Source organism: Plectropomus leopardus, chromosome 6, assembly GCF_026936395.1.
Source record: "Plectropomus leopardus strain MGB_pleo_1.0 chromosome 6, ASM2693639v1, whole genome shotgun sequence".
Taxonomy (NCBI): Eukaryota; Metazoa; Chordata; class Actinopteri; order Perciformes; family Serranidae; genus Plectropomus; species Plectropomus leopardus.
The window spans coordinates 34428955-34455205 of record NC_142181.1 but is presented as its reverse complement, the minus strand read 5'-3'; the positions used below and the strand labels follow the sequence as shown (position 1 = coordinate 34455205).

The window sequence follows — 26251 nt, the reverse complement described above, 5'->3', positions numbered from 1 at the left end:
TTTACAAAAAGCTTCATGTTCAACCACACAGAACAACTGTCTACAGCGAGAGAGAAAAAAGAAACTAAATGTGAACAAACACAAATAATATTAACCCTTTAACACCTGGGTCGAGTATTTAATTTGGACACTTTCTGGAGATAACATTCCTTCTCTTTTTTCCCTTTTTTTCTGATTTCTAGGTTAACTATTTACTGATTTCTTGCTCAAGTCTTGTTAAGTTGCTTGTAACCTTCATCCTGCATTTGTGAAAGGAGTTAAGCCAATTTGCTCAGGTTTCAAAGGGTTAATGACCAAACATGATTCACTGTGTAAAAGGGTAAATGTAAATATATACAGCATAGAATGCAGCAAAGTATACTCGACAGGGAGGGAAAGCTGGAAAACAGCAAAGCATGCTCAGCAAAACATCTCCCCAGATAAATAAAGACTGGAAATAAAAACTTGGAGAATGAACACAAGAAATCAGCAGTTTCAGCACATTTAGAGTATTGATCTTCATTTGCAGGGTGACAAGAAAAAGTCGCTGATACCTGAGAATTGCCAAAATTGCTTCCACTGCAGGATCAATTGAAATGAAGTCAGAAAGCTTGCGCACACGCACACACACACACACACACACACACACACACACACACACAGATTGAAATCAGGAATTTGTTTTATTATTACAAGTTCCCATTCATCCATTTTCATGTGCTTATCCGGGGCCGGGTTGTAATGGCAACTGACACCAAACCTACGTTAATTTGGAGTCCTTTTGATGATCCTTTATAATTAATTAAAGCACCAAAATAAAAGAACTCATAAAAACCAGAAAATGAGGAAATGCTACCATAAGTGAGGAAAATATAATGATAACAATAACAATAACATCAATAGGAGTTGATGCTCGCAACACGTTCCAAAAAAGCTGGGACAGGGGCATGTTTAATGCTGTGTTACATCACCTTTACTTTTAACAACACTCAATAAGCGTTTGGGAACTGAGGAAACTATTTGTTGAAGCTTTGTAGGTGGAATTCTTTCCCATTCTTGCTTGATGTACAACTTCAGTTGCTCAACAGTCCAGGGTCTCCGTTATCTTATTTTGCACTTCATACATTTTCAATGGGAGACAGGTCTGGACTGCAGGCAGGCCAGTCTAGTACCCTTTTACTACGAAGCCACGCTGTTGTAACATGTGCAGAATGTGGCTCGACATTGTCTTGCTGAAATAAGTAGGGACGTCCCTGAAAAAGATGTTGCTTGGATGGCAGCATATGTTGCTCCAAAACCTGTATGTACCTTTCAGCTCTAATGGTGCCTTCACAGATGTGCAAGTTATCCATGCCATGGGCTCTAACACCCCCCCATACCATCACAGATGCTGGCTGATCGATGCTGGACATGATGTCCATGATTTCCAAAGACAATTTGAGATGTGGACTCTTCAGACCACATTGTTTTCCACTTTGCGTCAGTCCATCTCAGATGAGCTCGGGGCCCAGAGAAGCCAGTGTTTTTTCTGGGTGTTGTTGATATATGGCTTTCGCTTTGCATAGTATAGTTTTAACTAGATGTTGCGAAGAACTGTGTTAACTGACAATAGTTTTCTGAAGTGTTCCTCAGCCCACGTGGCAATATCCTTTACAAGTGATGAGCATTCAAAATTGATTTTCGGCTTTGGAGATTTCTCCAGATTCTCTGAATCTTGATGATATTATGGACTGTAGATGATAAAATCCCTAAATTCCATGCAATTGTACGTTGCGAAACATTGTTCTAAAACTGTTGGAGTATTTGCTCATGCAGTTGTTCACAAAGTGGTGAACCTCTCCCCATCCTTGCTTGTGAATGACTGAGCCTTTCGGGGATGCTCCTTTTATACCCAATCATGACACTCACCTGTTTCAAATGAACCTGTTCACCTGTGGAATCTTCCAAACAGATGTTCTTTGAGCATTCCTCAACATTCCCAGTCTTTTGTTGCCCCTGTCCCAGCGTTTTTGGAACATGTTGCAGGCATCAAATTCTAAATGAGTGAAAACTTGCAAAAAACAATAACGTTTATCAGTTTGAACATTAAATATCTTGTCTTTGTAGTGTATTCAATTGAATATAGGTTGAAAAGGTTTTGCAAATTATTGTGTTCTGTTTTTACTGACAGTTTACACAACGTCCCAACTTCATTGGAATTGGGGTTTGTAGATGAAAATGTTAAAAATAATAAAATGATATATAATCTAGCAAAACAGACTAACATGTGTAAATAAATGATAAATAATAACTAGGCAAAGTTCAAATAAAAGCTAAACTAAGGTATGTAGGTCTTGAGTTTACTTTTAAAAATATGGAAACAGCCATCTGACACAAGTTTCAAATGCCCACTTATAATCTCAAAAGTTTTATTTTGACATATTCTCTCATTGAGCCAACTCCAGGTCATAAGAGGGTTGAACTGAAACATTGACTCCCTGCATGTGCTTTTATCAGTTTGGAAACAGAGTATTGAGTGTGTTTGATCACCAGAGGTCAGTGTTGCACAGGTTAACCTCTGTGGTGAGCCTGAAATTAATCAACTGAAACCTCAGTCAATTGGCTTGATTTCTTAAAAGCAAACAAACAAAGAAACAAAAAAAAAACCCACTGAAAAGGAGCGACAAGCACCTTAAAAAAAGCCCCAAAAATAAGCAAAAATAGATAGGAAGTTAAAAGAAAATCACCAGAAAATTTTTTTTTTTTTTTTAAAGGGCAATATGAAATAAATAAAAAAAAACAAAAAAAAACAAGCGACAACACCCAAACAATAGCAAAATGGCCTCAAGACAGTGCAAAATTAAATATCTTTTTCCTCTTATTTTTTGATACTGTATAAACAAAATTATTACATTTATACTGTTAAGTGCAAAAAAATGTGAGCTGCAATTTTTGATCCCATCGCCATCAAAGCATAAAAACATGCACTGTATTATTTCTATGTGTCATTTTGGGCTTTTGACTTGGAATTTGTCATTTTTACTATTTCCACCTGATGACATCATTTTTACTGTATTTGCCATAAGGAGAAAACTCTATTTCTATCTGCTGTTTCCACTAGGTGCACTGTCACAATCAATTTTGCTGCTAATCATTGGCATATTCCTGGCTGTGATCATCAAAATATAATCCCTTTGCATGTAGTATATTAACTCATTTTGGTGTTGTTGTTTTTTTAATCTAAACTTATATTGGCATTATCTTTAAAGCCATTTGAAGGGTAAAAAAATTCTGAAAATGAATGAATATTTGATATTTATGATTAGGACTGATGTTGGCTAAAAATTAACCATTGAAAGTTGAGAATTATATTAATGTATAATATTTTTTAAAGCTCAATTTTTAAAGGTGCATTTTGTATGCAGAGCAATACAAGTGTGTAATATCAAAGTGGGCCCTGCGTGCAGTGTTAGACCAGCAGCTCCTGTGTTCAGCGATGTTAAATCATTATTTCTCTCAGTGGAGTCTGGCTTTGAAGAAAGCGATATAATTGCTTCATTTGGAAATTGTTTGACAGGAGAGTAAAGCTGTGAAAATACTCCTAAATGCAGGACATTGTTAAAATTTTTCCGTGGCGAACTCCAGCCTGCTTCTCCAAATTAGTTACTGACATTTACTTTATGTATATAAAAATTTATTTATACAGCACCTTTAAAAACAGAGTTTACAAAGTGCTTTGACAAACAAAGGAAAGCAGAAATGAGATATGGTGATACAGCAACAGAAAGCCAAACAGTCCTATTGAATACAAACAAGACGTAACTAGGGTAGAGTTAGGATCACATTAAAACCAGAGGAAATATATAATGCAAGATGCAGGACATAAAATGTCAGTTTAAAATAATACAAAGAAACAGACCAAAAACCACAACAACAGAAGCAATAAAAGCAGTAATACCCCCAAGTAAAAGGAAATAAAATAATAGGTAAAATTAAAAAAGGTTAAAAAAAAAAAAAAAGGCAACATCACATAAAAGCGAGCCTAAAAAGTATGCAAATCTTGAATTCTAAAAACAGTACAAAACATTAATCTGATTTGTAAAACAAAACAACACCAAGAGTAATTATTTTTATGTGACACTTAAATTTAATGTCCCGAGCAGGACTGAAGGCAGCACTCTGTTACTGCCCATCCCTATTGATCCCATGCACCAGGAAACACTCAATATAATCACAGCTGTCCTGTTGACCTACAAAGGCAAAAGAAAGAGCGAGGGGCGGGGGGTTATCGGGTTGTTTTTTTCCCACTAACATGATATCTAACATGAGGCATGAGCAATAACAATGTTCACCTACAATCAATTTCCCTTTAAAACACTTTTCAGCCTGAACAAATTGACTCAATTTCTTTCAAAAAATATGAGCAGCTTAATAAGAAATAGACTGAGTGAAAGATTTGTAAAAAAAAAACAAGAAAATTACTGCAAAGTAAACCAAAAAAGGTGATTTTTTTAAAAGAGAGAGAGAAAAAAATGACCTCAAGAAAGTGCTAAAAAAGGGTCTGAAATGTACACTTTCACATTGTAATTCATGTTTATCCAGAAACCCTTTGAAACCTTGGCAAACTCCTTTCAGAAAATTCAAATTCCTTTCAAAAACATTGGATGAGGGCAACAAGCCACCCAACAAGAAATCGCCAAAAAATTTGTGGGGATGGGGGTGGGGGGTCAAGAAAAAGGTTCCCAATATCTCCAATATAATTTAGGAATCATAATTAAGAGAATTACAAATAGAGATTTCTGGACATTTTCCCTTAGTTATTTTATTTTATTTTATTTTATTTTATTTTATTTTATTTTATTTTATTTTATTTTATTTTATTTTATTTTATTTTATTTTATTTTTGCTGGATATTAGGCTGTGTGCATTAGATTCTTCCTTTTTTTAAAAGAAACCAAAGCAGTTTTCTCAGGTTTCAGAGGTTGAAGTGAATGTGAAAGGCATCTGAATGCAGCAAAAGAAAACAAATGCTGATCTAGGTGTTAAAGATTAAATTAGTGCTGTCTGCAGACAATTTCCTTATTCCTCTCAGTCTGCATCTGCAGCACAATCATCTTCATCCTCAACCAGCAGCTCCTGCAGGTCTGACTCCTCCTCAATGTGGAGTCTTAGTTTAGGAGCAGTGTGATGACAAAAAGCCTTGAAAACATCCCAGGAGCCCTTTGTCCTATCTTCATCATCCTCTCTGACTCTTATGTTATAAGCGTGTGGATCAACAGGGCTCTCCAGGAAAGACCTCCCAGCTCCTCCATTCCCATGAGGCGACATAATGAACTCTCCAACATCCTGACAACATCCTTGTCTGTGCATCACAGGGCTGCACATGAAGCAAGGCTGCAGACACACGTGCAGGTGGTGAGGGTGTCCTAACCCGGCTTGGAGCAGCCTGAGAGTCAACCACCTCCAGAATTCAGTGAGAGGCTTCTTGGTTGTAAAAGTTTTGGAGGCACATTTCCTCTTCAGCCAGAGAGAGAACCACCTCCTGCAGACAGCTCTGACTGTGCAGCTGAGTGGAGAGTCAGAGAGCTGTTTGGTGTCACCACTGTCCTCCTGGATGCTGCTGCAGGCTGCCTCCTCTTCCTCGTCCGGGCAGAGCAGCAGAGGCATGACTGGTTTTGCCAAGAGAATGGATGTATGATTTCTCCAGCTCGGATCACATGCTCGGCCCAAAGCAGGTCACCCACTCTGTCACACACAGGAATGATCTGATTCAGGCAGAAAACTGCTCCTCTATCGTCCCATCAGCCTCAGAAGGCCTCTCCTGGTCTCTGCCTGATAGTGGACTGTGAAGCCTCTGCTCCTCCTCATCCTCACTGAGCAGCCACATCTCTCCTCCCACCTCCTCTCTGTTCTCTCACAGCTCCTGCAGGAGGACCACCCTGCAACGCTGTGTTGTCCCAGGGCAGCATGTTGCAGAAGGATCATGCCACGGTGATCCACGTCTGCGCCATGCAAGAAGATCCACATGAAATGAGCGTGATGGGTGAAGTAAGGAAACACAGTGTTGTTGCCAAAGACTGTTTCCTTGTCAATTTGTGTGTCCTAAAACTGACCCAAACTTTATTTTTTTATACTTACTCACAGCACTTATCACTTTCCGGTTTTATAATGAACCCATGTGTATTTTACTGATTTTAGCACTTACTTTTACTTTAACACTTACATAAATCTATTTTGAATTATTTATACATTGTATTTCTATATTTTACTTATCTTTTACCTTTTTAATTTTTTTTAATGAAATATTCATTTTGCACGTTATATTTAATGCTATATTTTATATTATTTGGGCTAATCATTTTAAAGCTAAAACTTTGATCAATGCACTCAAACACTGATAAACCATAGGAGCTACATATCTGATCTCTGCCCCTTCTGTCAGTCTCAGCCTACATGAAAATATATTTTATCAAATCTAATCTTATTTAATCTAGAATGTCTATGAAATGTCTCATAAAGACAGGACAGACAGACATTTTCAAATTTGGACACATCATATGCAACAGAGTGAAAAACTGAGGCTTTTTTAACTCCAGGATTTTGTCTTCAACTTTTTTTTAAGCATCAAAGGGTAAGTGTTTACCATGTGATAGTTTATGGTGGAGGGAGGGTCATGCACTTAGGCAGGCTCAAGGGAAAATATTTGCAGCTTCAGGGAGGGTAAAAAAAAAAGAAAAAAGAACAGTCCCTTAGCCCTGTCAGTGTATGTGGGTGAGGTACACGGTCAATCTATCATGGGACCTAATGACAAATTGATTTGATGGAAAAGATCCCCAGGCATATACTGACCTCTGATCCCCTTTCAGCACCTTATTATGCTGCACAAAAATACTGAGCCATGTTTAACCATGTTGTTTGCTTGTATGTTTGCATTGTACATTTGCTGAAAGTTTGTTAAAAGTTTGATTTTGAGTGTAGTGGTAGTGTAATTGTGCTTTTCTTATGACAAGATGCAATGTGCAGGGGTAATATAAAAAAAAAAAAAATTTAAATTGCTGTCATTTGGAAAAATATTTGTAGAGAAAATATGGCCAATCAAGAATATCTTTATGTGCAAAATGGGCCACCATTCTGCATAATAAGTAGGCTACTTTTACTTTTTAAATATATATAGAAGTAAATACTTTTATCTTTTTTGAATCTTTTATTATATAAAAGATTGCATATATGAATGTTCTATTTCTGTTAAATGTTACTGTTAAGCTGTTTATGAGTGTTAGTTGAGTCAATTTAAAGTAACCTTAGGCCTACATCATTTATATACATTTAATAATGTTGCATTTTGATGAAACTAGTGATCTAGAACCCCTTCACTGAATGTCAAATAGAGGGATACAATAGCCTACAAAACACACAAAATATGTCCAATACAAACTCAACACAAAGTATACATTTTATTATACATACACCTTTTTTAATTTTATTTTATTTTAACACATAACATAACATAACATAACATAACATAACATAACATAACATAACATAACATAACATAACATAACATAACATAACATAACATAACATAACATAACATAACATAACATAACATAACATAACAGTGTATGTAGTGAGCACAGACATATTTATATGCAGTCTACAGCAGCGACCCGTCGCTAACTCGGTTGCCATGGTGCTGAGCTGAAGTTTCCCGGATGTAGTAACCCCCCCCCATGTCCAACATGGCGTCGGGAAAGTGAGACTTCGGCTAATGTTCCTTAGTTTGCCCCGAGTTAGCCCGCGTCTGCTCGTCTCAAACGGATAAAGTTGGTTTCCACACCGCGGTGGCAGCAGAGAAAAAGTTTTTCAGAGAGTTTCGGGGTGAGTACGCACAGTTATTTTTAAAAGCTGTAGTATGTTGTGCGCTAGCTTGTGGCGCGTCTCCGTGTAGTTGCTAACAGCGGCTAGCGCTAGCCGCTTACAGGTCTGGGCAGACCGCAGTAACCTCCGGTGTGTGTGGTCTCTGAGTGTGTGTTGTGTGAATTATACCCCACTGTCAGGTGAGAGGCTGGCAGTTTTACGATTTGGTCGAGATTCAGGGTGCTAAGCATGTGGTGAAAGTAGTGAAACAGTTAAAAAACGCAGCTTTGAAGCTAACTTTACGTTAACGCTGTGATTGCTTGCTAAGACCCTCTGAGCTCGCTGCTCAGCTTAAAACAAATCCTGGAGAAAAGCTGGTTCTGCTAATATTGGCTTTTCCTTTCTATGTCAAGAAACACCGACTTGTCTTTGTTATTATTTCTCTGTTAATGATAGTTGTGGAATGTATATAAGAACATGTACTCAAGTATCGTCACTGTACTTGCCAAATGTGAGGTACTTCAGGGACTGTTCTGAATCATCAGAGAGGGGTGGCTGTGGTGGGACATTTTTCTGATTTTTTTTAAATGTAATTTTCTCCTCCTCCACAAAGTTACACATGTTTTTTTCCCTGAGTTACTTGCATGGAAATGCATGGCTCTTTCCCCACCATTAATCAGTTACTGGAGTTTTAATTCTAACTTTTTTTTGGTGTTTGACTCTTTGAAACCTGAGCAAATTGCTAGGTTTCTGTAGAGAAAATGGGAGGGCCACAAGTAACTCTAAAAGACAATAAATGACCCCCCAAAAATAAGAAACTAGTAAAAAGTTATAAGAAGATTACTGAGAAATAGGCAAAAAGTAAAGCAAAAAGCAAACAAAAACAAGGAAATAAGCTTGAGAGCACTTATGGAAAAATAAATATTTCTTTTTAAAATATATAATAATAATTTTGGTCTTCTGGACATTTTTCTCTCACCTTTTAATAACATCCAATAATACATCCCAGCTGATTTTAAGGTCATTTATTCATCACCTTTTACTGTTTTTTGTAGTCTGTGGGACATTTCTTGCCTAGTTGCTCATTGGTTACAGGGTTTAAATGCTAGTGGTAGGTGCCTGAATGCATGCACAAGAAAACTAATGTGTAAAGAATAAAGAATGAGCAGATTAATTATATAGGACTTTTGTTTGAAGTGGAGCATTCCCAGAGTGTGGAATTGGTAGTAAGGATCTGAATTTCTCTTCCACCACTGATTGATAATATCAAAGTGTGAATATATGGGTCGGTTAACCGGGTCCTGTTAGCCACAATGTGTTAAAGTTTCATTTCCACCTGTGAGGCAGGTGTGTGTCTCAGCCCTGCTCTGCCAGGATGATGGAGGATATTGTCTGTCTGAGAATATATTAAGTTACTTCTTCCCCTCTGTGACTCCACATTTTTTGCACATGTCATTTATCCTTATCCTCTGGTCTTTAATATTGCTAATTCCTCTTCCTTTTCTATCAGCTGCCAGTTATGTATGTGTTTACCTGAGGCATTCATGTGTGTGTCTGTGTGTGTAAGTGAGTGAGAGAAGAGATGTTGCGTGCATGCTAGTTGGTCTGCAAGGTTGTGCGATTAGTGCCGGGCACATTGCACATTCCTGGGATGCCATAGCTGTATAGTGGGGTCACTCTTCTTTCTCTCTCACATACACCAAACCCCAGCAGCAGTGAGAGCTCTTATCAAAATCACCCCCCCTCTCTCTACATCATCCTCTGTGAGTCAGAAAGGATAAGTGTGTCAGGAAGGGCTGGGTGTCAGGTTGAAAAACCACAGGGAGTTACAGGTCAGATGACAAAAGTTGCTGTATTAGATTAGTAAACTATTTGCATCAGAGGACTATTGAATAGTTGTTGACTTGTACCACTTATATGTTGCTTATTGTTCTTCTGTGTATGGTACAAAGTTCAAATTAACAACTAAGTGAGGGATGAACCTTAGAGGGTGACACAGAAGTGGTTTTTCACTCCTGCCTCATCCCACAGGAAAACTCCTGTCCCATTCTGGAACAATGACTACCATCCCTTTCTTGATCCTGTGTTGTGTTTTTAAATGATAAAGAAAATAGTGTTCATTCATATAAGAACTTCCCATGTTATATCAGAAACTACCACAGTCATGGAAAACCAGGAAAAGTCATGGAATTTCAGTTATATATTCCAGGCCTTGAAAAGTAATGCAACGTGTAAAGTTGGGAATGATCATGGAAATTTGTTGTGGGATTTTTTAAAAAATACATCAATGTAGCATAATGGTGAATTTATTTTCTGTAGCTGACAACGTAACATAGACTCAATATCTGTTGACTTATGACAACATTTTGGTTATGATTTTGTTCATTTGTTCATCATGAAAATTTCTTAATTTTCTACCTTTGTTTGGTTTTCCCTGCATTTATGCCCAATGGGCATGTCAAATTATTTTTTAAGCACTTTTGGCTCTGGGGAGGGGCATAAGACTTTAAATGGCTGTATGGGTTTGAAAGGCATGTTTTCTTTATTAAAAAGTTTCTTTTTTTGTGATTTTCATTTTTTAAAAAATTGTGATTTTCTTGAAAATTTTTGGCAATTTTTGTAGAAAACCTAAAATAAAACTAGCTGTTTTTTAAAATGAATTTTTAATGAAAATTGCAGGTTTGGAAGGTATTTTCTTTCAAAACAATTAAAAATGTACAGTAAGCAATCTTTATAGAAAACTGAAGAAAAACTGGGTGATTTTTTTTCTTTAAATTAATTTGTTTTAGAAAATGGGTTTGGAATGCATGTCGCCAAAATTACACTGCTTATCTAGGCCAGAAATCGTAAAAACTGTATACTATTCTTGGATTTTCAAATTTCCGACGGTTCTTGAACACATCGTTAGGGATGCTGACATCGTTTTTAGATAGAGTTTGAATCATATGTTTAAAAAACGCTGGGCAAGTGGGACAACGAAAAGACAACTGGGTTCAGGATTTAAAATGAACTTTGTTGTCCACCTGCTGCTGTGGCTGGTGAATTCCAAAATCCACCAGCCACTCAATAGATAGAAAGCATTGTTTTTTGCGCTGGTGAGTGAAGCAGATCTAGCAGCCACACGCATTTTGGCTGGTGGCTGGTGATAATTTACGGCTCGGTTTTGGTCCTTGAAAAGTCATGATTAAGTTTTGAAAATATGTGGGAACCCTGTTATATTTAAACAAAGCATAGTAATTAACTATCTAGTACAGCATAATGCTGAAGTGACTACATTTGGTTTCAAGCATATAGAAGTAAACAACAGCAGCACCTGGAATCCACTCAGGTTGATGCTAATCACTGAAGCAGATTTTGGGGGTTGTTTTGATAGTTATCCCAGATTCGGAGGAGGTGCATTCTTGGTGAATCAAAGGAAGTCGAGTCATGAAGACAGTCACGAACTATTGATGACTGTTGACAGACGTGTCCGGTAGATGGCAGGAGGGATGTTGTTGTTGTTGTTGACTTGAGGGTCCCTCATAGTGGGAGAAAGAAACACAGCTGCTGTTTAGGCATCATCAACTCCTAACAGCTTTCACATCAATAGTGAGGTGGCAGCCAAAGGCTAAAGCTGTGAATGATCATATTTAGGACATTGCCCTGCACATCTGAGCTGCTGAGTGGCAGTTTAGAATTTAGCATTAGATTTTTTGTGTCATTTTCAGTACTGCCATTATTCTGCCCTCTCTGTGTCCTTGCTGGTTGACTTTATGCTGTAACCAGGGACACTCAACATGATTTGCTTGGGGGCCAATTTGCATAATGACATAGGACCAGGGGCCAGTAGCAGCAGCACCATTTTTCTAGGATTGTAGGAGTTTTTCAGGATTTTAGGATCAAGAACAAGAACATTTCTAGGATTTTAGGAAATGTCTGGGACTTTTGGATGTTTGTAGGACTTTGGGGTGTTTTTTTTTAATTTTTTTTTTAGAATTTTTAGGATGTTTAGAGGATTTTAGGACATTTCCAGGATTTTTAGACATTTCTAGGACTTTAGGATGTTTCTATACTTTTCAGGTTGTTTCTATGATTTTTAGGACATTTCTAAGATTCAGGGACATATCTAGGATTTCAGGACATATTTAAGACTTTGGGATGTTTCTATAATTTTAGGACATTTGGGGCTTAACTAGGACCTCTGTCAGGTGGTGTGGGGGATCCTCCACTGGCACTTTTTGATAAACAAGTTCTATTTTGGTGCTGTTTCATGCACTTTGTCACCTTATGTATACTAAAAGTACAAAAACAATTCCCAGTGTATAGGCTGGGCCAGTAGGCCTGAAGTTGAGTATCACTGCTAGAGTGGATAATTAAGCATGAAAACATTCAAGTCTCATCTTTCTCCTGGTATCAGGCTTCACAGAAAAAGATGGCATTGGCTGGAAAAAGAAGGACGCAGAGAGAGAAATAGAGTCTAGTGATATGAGGGAAAGTGAAGAGAAAGCTGGAAAGGGAGCAGTGGATTTTCTCTTTGTGAAGGTAGATCTGGGTGTTTGTTGAGAGTCCAGAGAGGGACAGAGCTTGAAGAAGGAAGGCGAGGTACAGAGCCAACACTGGACCAAATTCAGCTAACGGCTAACAGCCAAACAACCAGATCTGCAGAGAAAACACAGCTAAAAAACGGACTCCACCTTATACCAAGGGAGAAAAAAAAGTTTTTGTGTGGATGGACTTCCAGTCATTTTCTCTTAGTTTTTCCTTTGTGTAGTTGTTGGTTATTGTGTGTTTAATTTCTTGATTTTAAATCAAATATTTTTCTATTTAGTTTCTTTTTCTTTGCAAGGATAGTTCATCAAACTATTTACTGTTTATAAGTCAACATATTAAGGGTTTTTTCTCCAGCAAAATCAAAAGAAATCAATAGAAAACAGCTACAGTTGCTCTTTAACTTATTAAAAAATATCCACAACATTGTCCATGGATTTTTTTTAAAAACATACCAGGTATCTGTAGACAGATGATCAAGATAACTAATTGATAATGGATTAAATATTAAATAAGGCCCGGGTGGGTCATATCAGACCCTTCATTATGATTCTTCCCTGTAATGAGGAGAAAGGGCCAGGCTTATTGCCTTAGAGGAAAAAAATCCTCTCAGGAATGACTGCAGCAGCCAACATCAACACAGCCCTCTAGGTGCTCAGGAACAGAGGCAAGAACACCGTATGAATAAAAGACATATTTAATATCACAGCAGTAGCCAACCTATGTTTGAGACTTCATTTAAACCAAGAGGTCTGGATTTTAGACCAGCATTGTGTACAGTTTGTAGAGAGTTAAACACACCTGCTACACTTTGGCAAAAAACAAAACAAAAACAAAGGTTTTTCTCCTGCATATCTTGCTCAAGCATTTTACATAAACATCTCTCATCACATTTTATTTATGTGTCATCATACTCTGACCAAAATCCTGTTGCTTGCTTCAAAAGTGCTTCCGTGGACCAGGACTCACTTTGTGTTCATATCAGGATTTTTTTTTTAGATCGCCAGGGGAGTCAAAGTTTCTCTGTTCCATAAGTTTTTCCAGGAAATATCACAATAGGAAACATGTTCTGTTTTAAAACTACAAATGTAGGAAGATAGCAAGTAGGTTACTGACCCATCTTTTAGTGGTCTGTTAATAAGAATCAGGGGACTGATCTCAGATTTGAAGCGCTGCACACAGCTCCTCACTGCTCCGTAGAGGATGAGTAAAATGCAGAGGATAATTTTGCTGTACAATATAAATGTGACACCAAAGAATTCTTCCCTTCTTTTCTTCTCTCTCCAGCTTTACATTTTACACAGACCTGGTTTTGGGGCTGTTACTACCTCCCTTCCCGGCTCAGAGGCGAGACCACTCTGCCCCCCCATCCTTGATTGGAAATTATATACAGAACAGTGAGGTGGCGTAATGGCGTGATATTCCCGCCTTGAACAGACAGTGTAAATGTGGCTATTATGTTTCACTCAGGAGTTCTGTTGTGTGACATCTAGCGGTAAAACTCAGTATACTGGTCTGGTGCAGTCATGCTTTTCATATCAAACCAGTTTGAACATTTTTTCACTGGCCCAGCCCTAGCGGCAGCCCAAAGTTGCTTCCACTTTTAGGTAATTGTTTTAATTGTGTAGTAGTTTGTTCAGCCTAACCTCTGTGCGGTACCTCACTGTGTGTTTTTAACATTGCACACAGCAACACAGCAAAGAGATTTGCTCTTGTGTTTGCACGTTGAAGAGCTTTTAATCTCGGGCGAAAAATCAAGCTTGGGCCTGCACGTTCTCTGTGATATGAAGGTTTCACAAACACACAACAGACACACGCACACATACAATAGAAAGAGAGTTCTGGATGGTGGTTGCGTTTCACCTCAGTTGTACCAGTGTAGCAATGTTAGTGAATAGCAGTATGTTATAATGGGAGGGAAAAAAGGTGCTTTCTTTTGTTGACTTTTTTTGCACTGGCATTACACTGGAATAGTCTGGATGACTTTTGTTGCTGTGCTCTGTCTGTAATTAGTACGCACTTTTGTCAGGATCCTGCTGTTGAATCAACTGTCAATTACCCCTTTAATCTGTTAACCAGTCTTTAAGACACATAAGACTACATTTAGAAATGTTATTTTTATTCACTGTTTCATAGAAACTTGTAGTTTTCCATAGTTTTGTACCTGATAGAAGTTCTTAGGGAGCCAGTGATTGTAGTAGTAGAACTTTTTTTGGCATGAAAATGTCCAAACTTTGAATACTTGTTGTCACAAGCCTTTACAAGCTCATGGACTTGAAGAAGGAGAGGAGTGTTTACACTGCTTTGCTTCCCCATATTTTCAGATATTCAGAGTTAATAACCAGCATGGAAATGATCTGATCGCAATGTCTTACCCACACTGCGTTTCTAGTATGAAAAACATCTAACAGGGTCCCCATGGTCATTAAAAGTCCTGGAGGTTATGAAATAAACTTTTAATTGAATGTTTTTGAAAAGTTTTGAATCCACATTGTTTTGGCTGTTGTTTCAATTATTTTCATAAAATGTCCCCAAAAATGTCTAACAATATGCAAAACACTTTGTATTAAATCTAGTGCTACGCTGCCTGTTAATGAGATCTTTGGTTTTCTGTCCCCCAAAAAGATGCATGGCCTTGATATGTTGCGAAGTACCTGTGTGTGCCGGTCTGGTCTATTGACATGTGTGGCTAGTTGTAGGTGTGGGTGAAAAATGGATACAGCATAGTATCACGATATTTTGTGTGGCAAAACTGTATCAATACAAGTACGCCAAGTACAAGTTTTTAATTATAAAAATAATACATTATAAAAATAATATATAAATAATACAAATTAAACTTTTAGAAGCCTACTACCATAATAACATGAACTGCTTTTTCAGTCCATTAGAAACATTTTGCTGCAATTAAAATGATTAAACTGAGATAAATAGACTCAAAACTTGAGAGATGTTTGTAAAGTTTTCCTTTGAGGAACATAATTTGCAATAAATCTCACAATGTTTGATTGTAATACTGAGCATATTGGAAAACTTTTAAAATCACATTAATATCGTATTGTGACTAAAGTATTGTGATAATAACTTATGTGGGACCTCAGGCGATGCCCATCCTTGCTAGTTGGCAGCATGAGTGTCTTTAAAATGCGAGTTAAGATAGCAAACAATAGCAGTTTGCTTATTTGCAAATCCCTGGGAATTGCATGTTAATGGCAATTTTCAACTACTCAAATAAATTCATGGAAATGGGTTTAGATCTTACGGAAAAGTTGGAAAAGTTCTGAAAATTCATTGGTAAAAATGTGTGGGAACCCTGATCTAATCTTCTGTAATTGGCAGAACTGCCTTGTAGACAGTAAATCTCAGACCAGCAGATGAAGCGATGACTTGCTGCACTAATGACAGGATAGACTGATGTGATGTTTGACCTCTTCACAACATCACCTCATTGTGTCTGTTTTTGACAACATGCCATCACACATTGTGCAATTGCACTAGCAAGTTATGATGAGAGTGTAAGAGTACAATGTAATGAGTTATATGTTTGTAGTGCCCTGACTTTCCAATGGTATCTGCTTTTGAGGTCAGATTTTACTGTTTGGCTTGTGTGCATGTATTTTTTCCCCTTCTTTCAACGCTTTAAAAAAAGACATCCCACGGATGGGCACAGGACATCATAGTTTGCACGATCTTGATTAAATAGATTTAAATTAGGAATAGTTTGAGCATTCATCCTTTTGCAGCAGAATGCTAAGTCTACTGTTTTCCACATCATCAAATCATAACCTTGTGATACCTTACTTATGTGCAAAAGGTGGCATTTTGCTTTAATTATGCTGTTAATTCCCCATAATGACCATGGGAGATTGTTGTTTGCATAATCTGGTATATATCTATCTAAAAGAAAAACAATAATAGCTAAAAAAAAAAAAAAAAAAAATTGTGTCAGAAAGCCAAGGCTGTCTTTCGTGTCATCCCATTGTACGCTCATAATGACTTCTTTGCGCGATACTCCACAGGTATGAATGATGAATCTAACACGCCTAACGCCTTTGCACTCTGGTCATGAAAATGAGCATATCTATAAATTGAAATAATGTACATAGTTCAAATAACTTATGCAGTGGTAAGAAGTATCTTCTTGGTGTTTCTGCATTTAAAAATCTTTTGGATCAATTATTTTGTGTTTTTATTTAATAAAATCCGATGTTGAAATTACACAATGTCAACATGTAGATAAATTATTATGGTTTATTGACAAATAAACAATTTGAGCTGAGGTTGTACAGAACTTAGGGATATGAAGCATTTGAAGATACACCAAGAAATGACATCACAATAGGAAAAAATACCAGTGTAGGCACTGACAGATCATTTCTTTTGCAGAATTTATAGTGTTAAAAGTTACTGAGGGGGTGAATGGCAAACAATGCAGTAAATCAACATTAGTTAGTAAAAACTTTTACCATGCTGTTCCATTTACAAACACTTTCAAATCCTTTATGCAAACAATTTAATTTTAATTTCAATCCAAAATTGCTCATATGTTGAATTGTAATTGCGAGTGAATATCTTTGAATTCACACATTTATTTGACAAAACTGATAGAGTGACACTTCTACAACGCTGTCAGACTGCTGTCTATGTTTTGGATGCTTTGTCTTGGCTGTAGACTCAAAATCTGCTTTGTTGTTTTTTTTTCAGCCTTGCATTGTTTTGTATGCCTGATCACTCTCTCTTTAAATGGTGTTTGTGTGTGGTGGATTGTAACATCCCATTGATCCTTGAACTTGTAGGCAGCTCAAACGCATTCCAGTAAACTTCATATTTAACACAGTGTGGTGCAAGGCAAGCAAAGGTCTGTCTGTCTCTCTGTGTGTGTGTGTGTGTGTGTGTGTGTGTGTGTGTGTGTGTGTGTGTGTGTGTGTGTGTTGAAATATGTGAGAACTAGTGTGTGTGATCTACGTAGTGCTCTCTTTATCATTGACCTTTCCACATTCCACAACCTGCTTCTGGAAGTCAGCCCTCATTGGCTGCAACACTGCATGCTTTGTTTGAACTCGGACTTGGGATTGGCAGGTTTGTGTGTTGTCTGGCTCCGATTTGTTGAGCAGACCTGTTCCTGCTGTATTTTTACTCTCAGAGGAATGTCAACAGGCTTTTTACTTATTGAGGCTGACACCTTGCAGTCTGTTAGATAGGTGGTAAATTATGGAACAAATGGATGTGTTTTTAACAGCACTCAGGCTGTATGGTTTGATGTTAAACTACCCCTTAATGAAAAAAGTCAATATTGAAGGGAATGAATATTGGCAATTTTTAAATGGGGGGCGGGGGGTAGTTTGTAAAGTTACTAATCGTTCTACTATAGACTGGAATAACTTCTGTGATGTTTTTAGTAAGAATGGAAACAAGACATTCATGTTTCATGTCATATATAAACGACAATTTTACAGTGTTGTAAATGAGATTTTTAGTTCTTTAGCTCCCTTCAACAATGCTCATAAAAAAAGAATAAAAAAAAACACTAAAAATTAAAATCATAGACATAAAACAATGCTGATGTTAAGATGAATATGGTTCAAATGTAACATGTATAAAGTAAGAAATAAAATGATATATAGGGTATTTTTATTAGGAATAACCCCTTGGGGTGTACCATCTTGTTTTCAAGGAGGTCCTCAACAAAAATAGTACAATATAAGCAAAAGTAACATAAGCAGATAATGCAAGTAACAGTATAATTAAACATGACCAAATATAACAAACAAACAAATGGTAATAACAAAAAAAGAAAATCAACAAAAAACAAAACAATAAATGTCAAGTAATAAGACATACAAAATCAGGAGAACATACTTCAAACAGAGTTTGAAATGGATCATTTTTAAATTACATAAAAATGTTAGTATCAGTGATATCCTTAAGTAATAAAGTTGTAAAACATGATGAGACAAAATTATAGAGGCATTAACATATATATTTGTGGTAGACGGGTGGGTGCACAGTGAAAACTATTAAATTAATTGTTTTCTTTAGGAAGCCACACCCTGTAAAAGAATATGCCTGTGTAATTTTTTTTTCCAGTTTCAGACATTGCTGGAATAGATGTTTGTTTTAATGTAGTGTGTATTAAAACTATGCAACTATTTGAGCTGTTTAGATTAGCAACATGAGAAATAAAGCGGGGCACAGAGTTAATAATCTCTTTACCTTGCAAGCAGTATTAAAGTGTGTGATTAAAACAACAGTGCTGACCCAATTTATAAGCCCAAAGTTTTATGGTTTATGACATGTTTTGGCATGTAGCCTTGACTTGCTATCCATATGTCATGTGTGAAGTCTTTGTTGACGGATCTGTTTCTATTAGCAGGCAGACATGGTATTTCACAATAGCCTGCCCTGATTAGACTGCTGTGAATGATAATGAATAATTTGAGCCATGTTGTCACAGTCTGTTGTGCCACAAAGTGAGCCAAAATGTCATATGACAAAACCAAAAAGATAAATAAATAAGCTAATCAGTAAAAATAATATATAACCCTCTCTTCAACCTAAATTAGTCACTGGAAATGCAAAACATAGTAATGTCTCACTATCCATCCCCTTTATTTTCCTTACTTGATGTTTCATAAAATAAATACTAAATCAATGCAAATATTGTCTTAAAACTGTATTTTGACTATCCATGTGCTGTTTACCGTTGACACAGTAAATATTTATATAGCAGTAGATGGTTTTATTGGATCAATAAACCTTTTCACACAGAGAGCATGCTATAAGACCACTACAAAGTCCCTTCTTTATGCGTGTTTTGTGTGTTTACACACAACCAAACAATGGCGGCATCGTGTCGCTCCAGTGTGTGATTTTAGACAGCATGACAGCATCACTAAAGTAAGAGTTGTGACATGCATGACGTTTACAACAACATCAGCCTCTAGTGAGACACATAACATACGCATCAGCAGCACTTTATTAACAATGGCAATGGCATAACGTGTTAATAACAATCATTAATTCTCTGTTATATGGCAACTGATATCATCCTCAGCTCAGAGGTTAAGGAGCTCCCGAATCTCATTGTTTTCCCAATTGCGGACATATACAGCTGCCGTTCTTCCTTTTTGAGTTAGTCGCTATCTGCTGCTTTTTGAATCTCCTGCAGTGGCTGGCACATACAACTCATCGTCAAATGTCACCTGGTCCTGTGCGTTGTCCTGTTGTGCTTGCTGTGCAGTTTATACAGACTCCCTTTCAGCGCTGTCACTGTCTACTGAGGTGTTTACATGACAGAATAGCTCGACTTCCAATGTCATTATCTTAGACCAGTTTTAAGAAATTTGATTTAGTTTGATTTCATGCAGACTAACATGTTTACATGTATTTTTAAGGTCCAGTTTTAGTCAGACTAACACAATAATTCAATTTTTTCTAACATCATGTAAATGTACTCACTGTCTGGCCATGATTTTAAAGATTTTCAAAGACAAGTGCCTTTCATTTTTTTTATAATTGGATTTTCTTGTGATATTGAATGGGTTGGTACATGATGGGTTAACATGTCAACTTAGACATTTCATTGGAAACAAGAAGAATAAAGTGGCTACAAAATGCAGAATAAAGGAGATCTGACAAAAGAGGGCACAACACAAGTCATAATAAAGAAAATCAATAATTTGAAATACATATAAACAATTCAAATAGAAGTTATATATTAGGTAGACACAATAGGTAGGGCAAGACAGAACAACAATCATATTTCACGGTTTTCGGACAGCGTAATATAATCCCAAAAATCCCCCCCTGATTGGACAACTGCCTTTCAAACCCACTTGTAAAGTTGAATTTCTCCCCCTTAACCCTCTGAAACATGGAGCGACATCATTTTTCTTGTGCTGCTTTCAGATGCCTTTCAAACATATTAAACCTTTGAATCTTCAGCAAATTGGTATGATTTCTTCCAAAAACAAAAAAAACAACATTTTTTAAAGCTAGAAAGGAATATCACATGAAAAAAGGGTTTTATTTGTTTATTTAGTCACTGTCATTTCTTCTTTTTGGGCCATTTCTTTTTTTTTTTTTTTTAGCTCATTTTCTTCTTCTGGTGTTTTTTTTTCTTTTTCTTTTTTTCCCTTTTTTTTTTTTTTTTTTTTAAAATCAAGCTAATTTGCTCAGGTTTCAAGGGGTTAAAGCAGCTCAAAAAAACATAACTCCCTCTCCAGTGCATAAAAAATATCCCAAGTGCCTCACCCTACCCTCTTCTCTTGCAAATATCGAACAGTCCCTTCAGTAAGAATTCGGGACTTGTGCTAGAGTATTTTCCCAGCATTGTTTTGATACTTTTGCTTATGTAAAGCGTCTGAATATACTTGTTCCACCACTGCAGTACAGGTAACAACATACATCCGTGACATGCACATTTATTATGTGTGACAGGAAGGAAGGAGGAGGATTCAGTGTGTTTTATTTTAACATCACACGGTGGCTGCTAGTCTCTTTCTCTCTGTCAATTCAGTTCAATCCTTTCTCTCTCTCTCTCTCTCTCTCTCTCTCTCTCTCTCTCTCTCTCTCTCTCTCTCTCTCTCTCTCGGTGACGTCATGATACTGGGCCGCGTTTTGCTGAAACCATAGGAATGCGACACACTTTGTATTTACAGCCCGAGGCTACAGCACTTTGTGTTTCCAGTACATATATCTGTATATTTTTCCTCGCAAAAATCCCTCCTCTGCCACCGGCTCCGTTTCTGTCTTTTTTTCCTATGGAGACGTAACGAAACTTCCGACCGAGTTTAATTTCTTTGCGGAAACAACTTTTGTTGCTGCAGGGAGTCCGTTTTCCCCCTTCGTCCTTAGCTGCGTTTCCGACATGAGATCAGGTGGATAGTGTGTCGCCTTACCTGGGACTAAACGTGAGTATCCCCCACGATAATCTCAGAGTTATTACACACGCGTTTGTCGCTGAATTGTATTTTACCACCTTGTTTTGTCGTGCGTAAAGTTATAAAGTACCAGCTTGTGGTCAGGCTGCTGGGAGCGAGCGAAAGTTAATCTGGGCCACAACAACAAAACTCTGTTGTTAAAATCTCACAGCGTGGATTAACTGCGAGTCAGAAAAAAAAAAACCCCGCATAATAACTTTATTGTTTGCCTTGTGTGAAGGGAGGGAGTGAGGGATGATCTGTTTCACACGGACAGCCCTGTTGCATTGCTGGGAACTGTCTCATTTACTCTGCCCAGCTATTACATTCAAACCTGTTACTGACCGCTCATATCTGTGCCTGTCAAGGCAGCTGTCGGACTCCTGCTCATCTGTCTCTCTTTGCACAAGTGTTGGTGACATATGGAGATGAGAAGCCGAACAGATTTTGGTAGTGATTCATTTTGTTCTTGTGTTTAAACTCTGTACGAAGTTGGGTTTGTGCAGGAAGGTTGTTGCATTTTATGTTATTTAATTAATTTGTAAGGAGGGTTAGTTTTGCCAGACTTGCTGATTCCTTTGCTTGTTCATTTTTCAGTGCTGGAAAAATATAAATCTCTAGTTGAGGGATTTCTAAAGTGGCAGATGAAGTACCTGAGTAAAATACAGATATCTTGCCAGAAAATTACCTTGATTTTGGTTGAGATTCAAGTCATGTGTTAGAATATTACTAGAATATTACTTGAGTAAAAGTCTGAAAGTATCTGATATTTGCTGTGCTTAAGTATCAGAAGTAGGGACGTGCCATATCATATAATCCACAATAATAGCAGTATAATGTTTGATACAAGAAAAATTCATAATGTGATAATAGCAAAATTTTGACTTGTTGACATAATGGCATTATACAATTACGTACGGCAACAACAAGCATGGCTGAAAGCAAAAATTCTGTCTGCCAGGAGCAATTTCAGTAGTGGAACCAGTGGCATGGGCATCTTGAATGTTTTGTGAACAGCCCCAGACAGTAACAGTAAAATATTTGTAGTATTTTTGTCATATCTTCAAGAATACCATCGCAAAAATATTGTGACATTATTTTAGTAATTTTATTATAATAAATGTTGTTAAGTAATGAAGGTAAAAGTACAAGCAAATAATTAAAAAAGCAAGCGGTCATATTTTTCAGAATTATGATTTTTATGTTTATATGTTCAGCACCTTAAAAATGAAGCGTACATTACACTTGAAGAAAAACAAGGTCCTCTTAGCAATTCCAATGACTGAAGAACAAAATCCAGTTTTTCATTCCCTCCCATTCCACCATTCTCCCGTCCATCCTTTCCTCCCTTTCTGTTGTTTTTGTAGTAAGTAATTAATATTTGGAAGGGAAGAGTAAATGTAAACATTTTGTTTTGGAAATGTAGTAGAGTAAAAGTCAAAGTTGACAGAGATATAAAAAAAATCAAGTCAAGTACATATACTCCCAAAAAAATACTCAAGTATGATAATGATGTATAATTACTTTGTTACATGACACTATTGGATTTCTAGGGCATATTTGTTGTTGTAGGATATAGGTTTGGCTCTTTACCAAGTTGTTAAAATACATGGTAAGTCTCAGAAATCCTTCATGTACGCTCTCAGTTTCTTCAGAAATGTACAAACATTCAGATAGGGTAAATAAAATAAATATCTAAATTGGCTAGCCAAACATACATTTTTGTTCTCTTTAAGTCAACCTCTGAGTTTTTAGAAATTGTATTAATTTTATTAATAACACTGAGTTCCTTTTTTTTCTCAGAATTGTTGAGACCTTAATCTGATAATTAATGGGATTCAATAAAATGTAATTAAAATCAACTCACTCTAAATTGTATGTAGCACCCAGTAATGTAATCATATCCTAAAAATGTGTGAACGCCTGAAAATTTCATATAATTTGCTCTTAACCTGATTGCATATGTAATAAAACCCAATAATGCAATAAAATGATCAATAATGTAGTTAAAAGTCCTGACTGATACTGTAATTACATTTTTACTGATAATAATGTAATACCTTACAATGTAAAGTGTGTAAGTATACAAATGTATAACACTGTTAGTATTATTTAGTCCATTGAAAAACATGAAAATTAAACGCTGACTTTATGTTTTGGTAATGTAAACTCTAGGCTTTATATAGGAAATTTACAACATATGACAAATGATATGATGTTATCAGTTTAAGATGCATAAACTAGAATCCCCATGTGAGTTTATTCACCCAGATATAAACCTAATAAATGGAAATAAAATAAACTTTTGTAATAGTCTGTGAGGGTGATAACAAGCAGGAAGTTGGTGGAGGGGGAATTTGGTTGTACTGTTGTACTGGTTGTACTGTTAGGAATGCATTTATTTACAATTTAATGTTAAGCAGAAATCCAGTAATGATACAGTACAGTTTTATTTTGGTAATATTATTACAGTATTTATACAATATCAGTCAGGATATTTTATTGTGTCAAAGTGATTACATGATTAGGTTTTATTCCATTTTCAATCAAGTTAAGTGCAAATTTTACAACATTTTCAGTAGGGCTGAGTGATATGTGCTGAAAATTATATATATTATAAATGAATATCTTAATACATGATATATATCTCAATATTAGTAAAACTCCTCAAAATCACTTCATTCACAATATAACAATATCCAATTTCTAAGACAATATATAGCCTTGTATCTCAATACAATATATCTTTATATTGCCCAGCCCTAATTTTCAGGAATAATCACATTTTCTGGAAATTATTACATTACCCAGTGTTACATTACAACTACGGATATTACACAATAGAGTAACTACTGTGAAAATATCAGGCTGAAGTTGCCATCAGTTTTGTGAATCAGACTGCTTCTCAGTGAGCATCATCTTTTCAGATTATACTATGGATTTATTTATGTGGAAAGATTCAATCATAAACTTTTAAACATTAAACATATTTAGGCTTTGAGTTGAGTCTGTAATGTGGCAGATAAAAGCCCACGATGTAATGCCTGTGTAGACAAGCTGTAAAAGGCAGGGCTCCAGATGACAGGAGTATAATCCAAGTGTTGGATATTCTGTTTGGACCAGATTTTCTTCTGCGTGTTTGTGCTCAGATGAAATTTGTTTTATATTTGAGATTTCGTAATATTAGCATCAGCTGACCGGATGTAGTTTCATGTCATGGGAGCTTGAGTAAGTGTAACAACCAGTTCTGTATCTTAACTACCTAATTTACTGTAATAGTAGACAGATGTTAGAAGGCCCACTCAGTCTTTATATTAAAGCTGCCACACATGCACAATGTTGTGAACCAGTGGAAGAAGTATTCAGATCCTTTACTCAAGTAAAAGTAAAGATACAATGATATAAAATTACTCCTGCATTAAACACAAGATAAATTATGATAAGCATTTTCAGCAAAATAAACATAGAGTATGGAAAACAAAAGTAAAAATGAAAAATAAAAGAACTCATTCTGCTGTAAAATGTCCTCAGCGCCTGTTTATGGATATATGACTTTATTAGATTAACAATACTGATGCATCTACATATAAGCTGCATTTTACTCTGGGGATGCACAAAAGCATTGTACCATATGTCACTATCTGCTGCTGGGCCATCACGATAAGAGTATAATGTGATGTTTATTCCATTACAAAAGAGACTTGATGATCACAGTATTTATATATAAGAAATGATAGGCTGCTATTATTTGTAGAAACGGGCAGATGAGCCTCTCAGGGAGTATTTCACCTGCTTTAATGATAAAAAGGCGTAAATCAGACAACCAGGATGTGGCAGAAGGAGGATTAGGGCTTTTCCAGTGTAACAAAACCTGTATCCGGGCAATTAGTGAAGCAAAAGCAACAACTTCCGAGTGTTTCTTTAGTTTTAACTAATTAATACAATTTGTTAGGTCCAGTGATGTAGAAGTTTAACATAACACTAAATGAATTTATGTAAAGGAAAAATACCTCAAAGTTGTATGCAGGTACTGTACTTTATTTTCCACCTTTGTTGTAAGCAGGCTGATGGTTGTTAGACCTGTCAGTAGCACCAGGGTATGTTTGCACAGCACTTAATAAATTGGGGAAACACTGGGAGAGAGGTGCTTTTCTCTCTCTCTCTCTCTCGCTCTCTCTCTCTCTCTCTCTCTCTCTCTCTCTCTCGCTCTCTCGCTGTCTCTCTGTGTGTTTGTGTGTGTGTGTGTGTGTGTGTGTCTGTGTGTGTCTGTGTGTGTGTGTGTTTGCTTGCAGTAGTGACAGAACAGGCTATTAATTATCACCCCTGATTCAGCACCAGCGAGCTGATGTAGGAACAACACAACAACAGTGGTAACCTGAACAGTGCTGTCTGCTTTCTGGCCTCTCCCTTTTTTCTATCAGTGTATCACTTAAGATCTAAGATCGTACTAACTTCTTAACTTTGGTTCATGCCACCTCAAGTGACCATTTAGATTAAACAACATACTCTTTGTTAAATCTAGCATGAGGAATTAGCGCCTGGAACCTTTTTTGTTTTGCCTTGGCTTGTAACGTTGTGTATCCTACCAGTTGCTTTGGAAGGTTACCAGCTGTCATTTGGATGCTATTTATGACCTCAACTCTGGAAATGTGGTCAGCTGTAAAATTTGGGGAGTTATCACACAATGTGGCAAGTGAACAAGATTGTTTCTTTGCATTAATTACACTTATTCCAAAGGTCAAAAAACATCAGTTTTGCATTAGACAAGGGAACAAGTCAGCAACACATATAATGGCCTCCAACTTGTGGTAACTGAATGAAAATGTTCCAAATACTGAAGTTACTATTTATAATCAGTGCATTAACCCTAGTAGAAAGTTACGAGAAAATTACATAAGATTGAGAAAGAAAACAAACAAAACAAAATAGAATTGCATTGCATTTTCTATTTCTTTTTTCTGTAACTCTGTAAATTTACAGAAAGTATG

General features: G+C 36.6%; 1 protein-coding gene across 4 annotated transcripts in view; it reads left to right on the top strand.

Annotated features, from left to right (window-relative positions):
* The first annotated feature begins 7657 nt into the window (after positions 1-7657).
* pak4 (p21 protein (Cdc42/Rac)-activated kinase 4) overlaps positions 7658-26251 on the top strand; it is a 55965-nt gene continuing 37371 nt past the window's right edge. For 2 of the 4 annotated variants that reach the window (XM_088079330.1, XM_042486594.2), the window contains exon 1: positions 7658-7836. The gene's annotated coding sequence lies outside the window, so the exon portion shown is untranslated. Of the gene's footprint in view, positions 7837-20967; positions 21255-21624; positions 21714-26251 lie in introns of those variants that run through there. The other 2 variants (XM_042486595.2, XM_088079331.1) reach the window with 2 other exon arrangements.